Here is a 6,678-nt window from a genome sequence, read left to right as displayed (position 1 = left end):
CATCTGATAAGCACTTCTTTAAGTTCGATACGTGAAAGACATTGTGAACTGCTCCGAGTTCAGCTGGTAGGTTCAACTTGTAGGCTACCTTGCCAATCTTTTCTAAGATTTCGAATGGTCTGACGTACCGCGGATTCAGTTTGCCCCGTTTGCCAAAACGTACCACACCCTTCCAGGGTGAAACTTTCAATAAAACCCGGTCTCCGACCTCAAATTCCAAAGGCTTTCTACGCTTGTCCGCGTAGGCTTTCTGACGGTCGCGTGCTGCCGCCATGCGTTGCCGTATCTGTGCTATCTTTTCTGTGGCGTCCACTACAATCTCTGGACCCGTAATCTGACTATCCCCCACCTCTGCCCAACAGAGGGGTGACCGGCATTTACGTCCGTACAATGCCTCGAATGGAGCGGCTTGAATGCTGGTATGGTAACTGTTATTGTACGAGAACTCCACCAAAGGGAGGTGTTTTTCCCAGCCGTTGCCGAAGTCTATAACGCATGCCCTAAGCATGTCTTCAAGAGTTTGGATCGTTCGCTCAGACTGCCCATCCGTCTGAGGATGATATGCTGTGCTCATGTCTAATCGTGAGCCGAAAGATTTGTGCATTGCTTGCCAAAGCTCTGACGTGAATCGTGCATCGCGATCCGAAATAATAGAGGTGGGCACTCCGTGCCTCGAAACAACTTCTTTGAGATAGACGTCTGCGAGAGTGGAGAACTTGTCCGTTTCCTTAATCGGCAGGAAGTGTGCAGACTTGGTGAGTCGATCAACTATGACCCATATTGTATCGTTCCCATGCTGAGATCTAGGTAAGCCGGTAACAAAATCCATGGAAATTTCTTCCCATTTCCATTGAGGTATCTTAGGCTGCTGAAGTAGACCAGCTGGTTTCTGATATTCAACCTTGACTCTCGCACAGGTCAAGCATTTTCCAACGTACGTAGCAATGTGGGCCTTCATACTAGGCCACCAATAAGTAGTGCTGATGTCGTGGTACATTTTGTCTGACCCTGGATGTACCGAGTAGCGAGACTTGTGAGCTTCATCCATTACAAGTTCGCGTAAACCGCCATAAAGAGGGACCCAAATCCGGCCCGTTACATAGTAGGCGCCGTCTGCCTTCTGTTCCATCTGTTGTCGTGAGCCGCGTAAGGCTTCAGCCTTGACGTTTTCGGGCTTCAATGCTTCTACCTGAGCATTTCGTATCTGTGCAGGAAGACTAGACTGAATCGTAAGCTGTAGCGCTCGCACGCGCTTCGGTAAGGTGTCCTTTCGACTAAGAGCGTCAGCCACCACATTGGCTTTACCTGGATGATACTTGATAGCGCATTCGTAGTCGTTCAGTAACTCGACCCATCGTCGTTGACGCATGTTCAAATCCTTCTGCTTAAGGATATGCTCGAGACTCCTGTGATCGGTGTAAATCGTGCACCTGGTACCGTACAGGTAGTGTCGCCATATCTTAAGCGCGAAAACAACAGCTCCCAGCTCTAAGTCGTGCGTCGTGTAGTTCCGTTCATGAACTTTGAGTTGACGAGAGGCGTAGGCAATAACTTTATCACGTTGCATCAACACACAACCCAGACCCTGTATTGATGCGTCACAGTATACCACGAAGTCATCTGTGCCCTCTGGCAATGAAAGAATAGGTGCGCTGCAGAGCCTATCCTTTAGATACTGAAAAGCAGTTTCCTGCGTGTTGCCCCAACGGTAGGTAACACCCTTCTGTGTCAGTAGCGTAAGTGGTTGCGCGATCTTTGAAAAGTCTTTAATAAACCGTCTGTAGTAACCCGCCAAACCCAAAAATTGGCGTATTTCCGTTGGTGTTCGCGGTGCAGGCCAGTTTCTGATCGAATCTACCTTGGATGGATCGACGTGAATCCCATCCTTGTTTACCACGTGGCCTAAGAAGTGGACTTCACGAAGCCAGAAGTCGCATTTTGAGAGCTTAGCGTACAACTGTTCCTTTCGAAGGAGTTCCAATATCAGACGAAGATGCTGCTCGTGTTCCTCCTGACTCTTGGAGTAAATCAGAATGTCGTCGATGAATACAATGACGAACTTGTCGAGATAGGGTTTGCACACCCTGTTCATAAGATCCATAAATACTGCAGGTGCGTTCGTAAGTCCGAACGGCATAACCAAGAACTCATAGTGACCATAGCGAGTTCTGAATGCTGTCTTAGAGACGTCCTCCTCGCGGACTCTCAGTTGATGATATCCTGACCGTAGGTCGATCTTGGAATAGTAACACGACCCTTGCAACTGGTCGAATAAGTCGTCTATGCGTGGAAGAGGATAACGGTTCTTCACCGTCACCTTGTTCAGTTCCCTGTAGTCTATACACATCCTGAACGTACCGTCTTTCTTTTTCACAAAAAGCACTGGAGCTCCCCAAGGCGAAGAGCTTGGACGTATAAAGCCCTTTTCCAAGAGCTCTTGTAGCTGCTTTGACAATTCTTCCAATTCTGACGGAGCTAGACGGTATGGCGCGCGAGCTATGGGTGCTGCTCCTGGAGCGAGCTCGATCTGAAATTCGACCTGACGATGAGGCGGTAAGCCAGGTAAATCTTCAGGAAACACCTGAGGGTAATCGCGTACAATTGGAATATCCTCCAATTTCTTTTCCTTTACTGATGCATCTGAAACAAGAGCCAAAATGGCTGTGTGACCTTTACGTAAGCACTTCTGAGCCTTCAAGAATGAGATGATGCCAACCACAGCACCACTCTTGTCGCCTTGAACTTCAAGAGGTTCCTGACCAGAACGAGGAATGCGAATAATCTTCTCGCTGCATAGGATTTCTGCCTGGTGTTGGGATAACCAATCCATCCCAATCACGACGTCGAAACTTCCCAAAACTATGGGAATGAGATCAATAGAGAAGGCTTGACCAGCTAGGATAAGATTACAACCCTGAACTACGTGCGTGGCTTCTAGACTTTTACCGTTCGCTAACTCTACTACATGTTTGGTGGGTAAAAGTGTTGGTGCACGTTTTAGCAGTTGACACATTTTCACAGACATATAGCTTGTATCCGCACCCGAATCAAACAAAACAGTAACGTAAATATTGTCGAGGAGAAACTTACCCATAACAACGTTGGGATCGTTCACTGCGTCGCCACGACCGAGTACGAATGCACGGCCCCTTGCCTCGTTGCCGTTGTTGTTTCCTCCATTGTTGTTGTTGCCATTGCCCTGATTGTTGTTGTTGTTGTTCTGGTTCCTGTTGAGCTGTGGGCAGTGTCTCTTGATGTGGCCTTCAGCACCACAATTGTAGCATCCCTTGTTGCCCTGTTGTTGGTTAGGCTGAGCGTGAGGCTGCTGCTGATTTTGGTTCGCAGGACGAAGGCTTCTACAGTCTTTGGCCTCGTGACCCATCTTGAGGCATCTTTGACAACGACCCTTGTTACACTGACCGTTGTGGTGCTTGTTGCAGTTGTTGCACTTCGGAAGATTTCCGCGATATCCACCCTGCCTGTGGCTACCTGACGACTGCTGGTTAGGGCTTTGGTAGTTGTCAGTCTTCCGCTGCTGATTCTGGGACTGAACCGAAACTGATGCTTTGCTTGAATCCCCCTCCCATTTCCTCTTATTGTCACTGAGGGTAACAGGAGTAGCTGAAGGAGTGACTGTAGTAGTAGCGCTGGCACGCTTAGGCAGTTTATTCTGTTCCACTGCCTGATCGGTGATGCGATGAGCGAGGCGTTGGATTTCCTGGATGTTTTCGAGGTTAGCCGACGTAACGTGGCTCTGAATTTCTGGCGCCAATCCCTTGAGATACAACTCAATGCGCTTGTATGGAGGGTCCACCATAGTAGGACACAGAACGGCCAGCTCGTTCGACCGTTTAGTATACGCTTCGATCTCTGACCCAACCATTTTCAGATTGTACAGCTCGTCTTCTAGCTTGTGAATATCCTCACGCGTGCAATACTCACGCTTGATGAGTTCCTTAAAATCGTTCCATGGGGTGGCGTTAGCAGCTGCCAACCCAAGAATCTGCACCTGCGCGTTCCACCAGGTTAGCGCGATTCCTTCCAAGGTGCCAGTAGCAAACTTGACCTTGCGAGCCTCAGGGCACTCGCACATTTCGAATATTGATTCTAGCTTCTCGAACCAGTGGAGGAGTCCAACCGCTCCTTCTGTGCCGCTGAAAGAGTTTGGACGACAGTCCATGAAGTTCTTGAAAGTGCAGACAGGCTGCTGCGCTTGTTGACCTATTGTGTACGAATAGGACGAAGTTAAATACAAGAGTGAATGTAGGATCCAGGGATCCTAGTGTGTGCCTATACTGCAGGATATACTACCTGCTTGAGCTGCTGCAACTGCCGCAGCAACTTGGGCTTGAACAAGAGCCTCTAACTGGGCTTGTGTCATGTTAATTCTTCCAGCCATTGATCTTCATGTCAAAGGCGAAATAGGTGAGAAAAGTTCGCGAATAGTGCGATGACAGAAAAGCGTAAGCACGTAAGGGTTCTTAAGCAATAGCAAATAGTGAGCATTGTAGTCTAAGCATACCACGAGCAAAGTTCTAAGTAATTCTAGCAAATAGGCAATAAACAATAACCTTATTACCTAAAATGTCGAGTCTTGCATGTGGAGCGAAGCGTCGTTGTGGATCGTTGAGAGCACTGTTCTGGTTATAGTCCGGTTTTAATAAAAACGTTTTCCCATATTAAAACCAAGTTCTCTATAACCAATGGCTCTGATACCAATCTGTCACACCCCCAAAATCCACACGCGGAGTACCACCGCTTGGGAGCGTGACGTGACCAGGATCAAGCCATCAATCATATCAAACATAGCATTAAATAATAATAAAAGTCATTAAAATAGATTATCATGACATGATCGATGTTTTAAAACCAAGCATTGTTTTGAGTAGCGGAAGCATTGTTATAAACCCAAATTAAATATACTGAAGTGTCATAAGTGTTCAACAAAGTATTACGATCCTTGTCCACAACGACCGGCTCCTCTTTGTGCAAGCTCCAAGTACCTAACGATCTGCAAGGCATGTAACAGAATGATCAACAAACTAGTTGAGCGAGTTCACAGTAAGTAAGTACGTAACAGTAAGTACAGGGTGGCTCTACTGGCCGATAGTAAGTTATATAGGTGGGGGCTTCCCATGTTATGTGACCACTAGACTATTCGTATCAACTACTCGTATCATCTCTGTTCTTCTTCCGAGAACAGTAGCGCGTATGGGGTGTACGTAGGTCTTACGTACGTATCCTTCACAACCGAGGATAGGAGACGCGGGGGTGTACGTGGGTTTCACGTACGTATCCTTTGTACCGAGGATAGAAGTAAGTAATGCGTACACGTAGGTTTTACGTGCGTGCCTGACATCCGAGGCAGTAATTGGCATATGACCACGTAGGTGTTATCCTAACCTACGGAACCGTCCTGACATCCGAGGATCATGGTAGGTGATAGTCTAGGAAAAGCATATGTACGTTCTTAGTCAATTGTAACCTTTATCCCATTCCCACGACCCGGGAATCCCATGCCTTAGTAGAAGTGTGAACTCACCTGGGTTTGCTCGGCAGACAGTATAATGCTCAAGTATACAAGTAAGGAATCAACAACGTCCTATCATGGTTACTATGCAAGTTAGGTTCGTATGTAGCACGTTTGTATCACGTATGGTATCAAGTATGAGCATGGCAAATCACATAAACGTATCAGTAGTTCATATCAAGTAACGAGTCCAAGTAGTCGGCCCATTTAACATAAGCAGTCCAATTTGCAATTATGTAAACAAGTCCAATAACATAACAGTCATAAGGTTGGGCCCGTGACAGCGTAGGCCCAAAACAGTGTGCGTGTAAATGATGGTCTCGAGTCGCAACGGAGATCTCGAGTCGCAACCGGAGATTACGAGTCGCAACAGCTGGTTACGAGTCGCAATGGAGATCTCGGTTCATCATGGTCTGGTTACGAGTCGCAACGGGACTCGCAACCGTGGTCTCGGCTGGTGCTGTTTGTGGTCTCGAGTCGAGACGAGGAGGTTTCGACTCGCAACCTGAGTCGCAACCGTGTGTAACAGTTTTCCTTAATCTCAATCAATTAACACCGTGATTTCAGCAAACATAATCAGCAATTCGGAGAAACAGATCAAATCAGTTTTAATTCCAATTTCAACCGCATTCAAACAGTTTCCTATTATCATCAAGAACAATAGCAATTCAATCAAACAACCATGCAATCGGGTCATCAAACCAGCCGATTCTAACTAGCATGCACCCTAGCCTATGTGTGATTACTTCTGTTAATATGATTATCAATCCGTTTAAGCTATAACAACGCTATCAGATCTATACATGAACCGATTACATGAACATCATCAATCACATACAATAGCCCTAGATTATCATGAACTAAACATCATCAAACATTTCCATCATATGACATTATGTATAAACAACCAACCATAAACACTAACCGATTCTAGGGTGTGCACGAGGGATGATCCGATTACAAGAAACTTCGAGACTTGAGAGGGTCGGCTGCCTTGGGTTCCGATCGAGAGAGAGTATGTGTGTGCTCTTGGTTGCAAAAGTTGTAAAAACTAAAACCCTATAATGTGCATGTGTTTATATATGCGTACAAGGGATGTGGGCGGAAACCCCACATGGTTTCGAGTCGGGTGTAAAACCGAATGGGCT

The sequence above is a fragment of the Helianthus annuus genome, chromosome 15 (assembly GCF_002127325.2).
Source record: "Helianthus annuus cultivar XRQ/B chromosome 15, HanXRQr2.0-SUNRISE, whole genome shotgun sequence".
Taxonomy (NCBI): Eukaryota; Viridiplantae; Streptophyta; class Magnoliopsida; order Asterales; family Asteraceae; genus Helianthus; species Helianthus annuus.
This window is presented reverse-complemented; position numbering follows the sequence as displayed.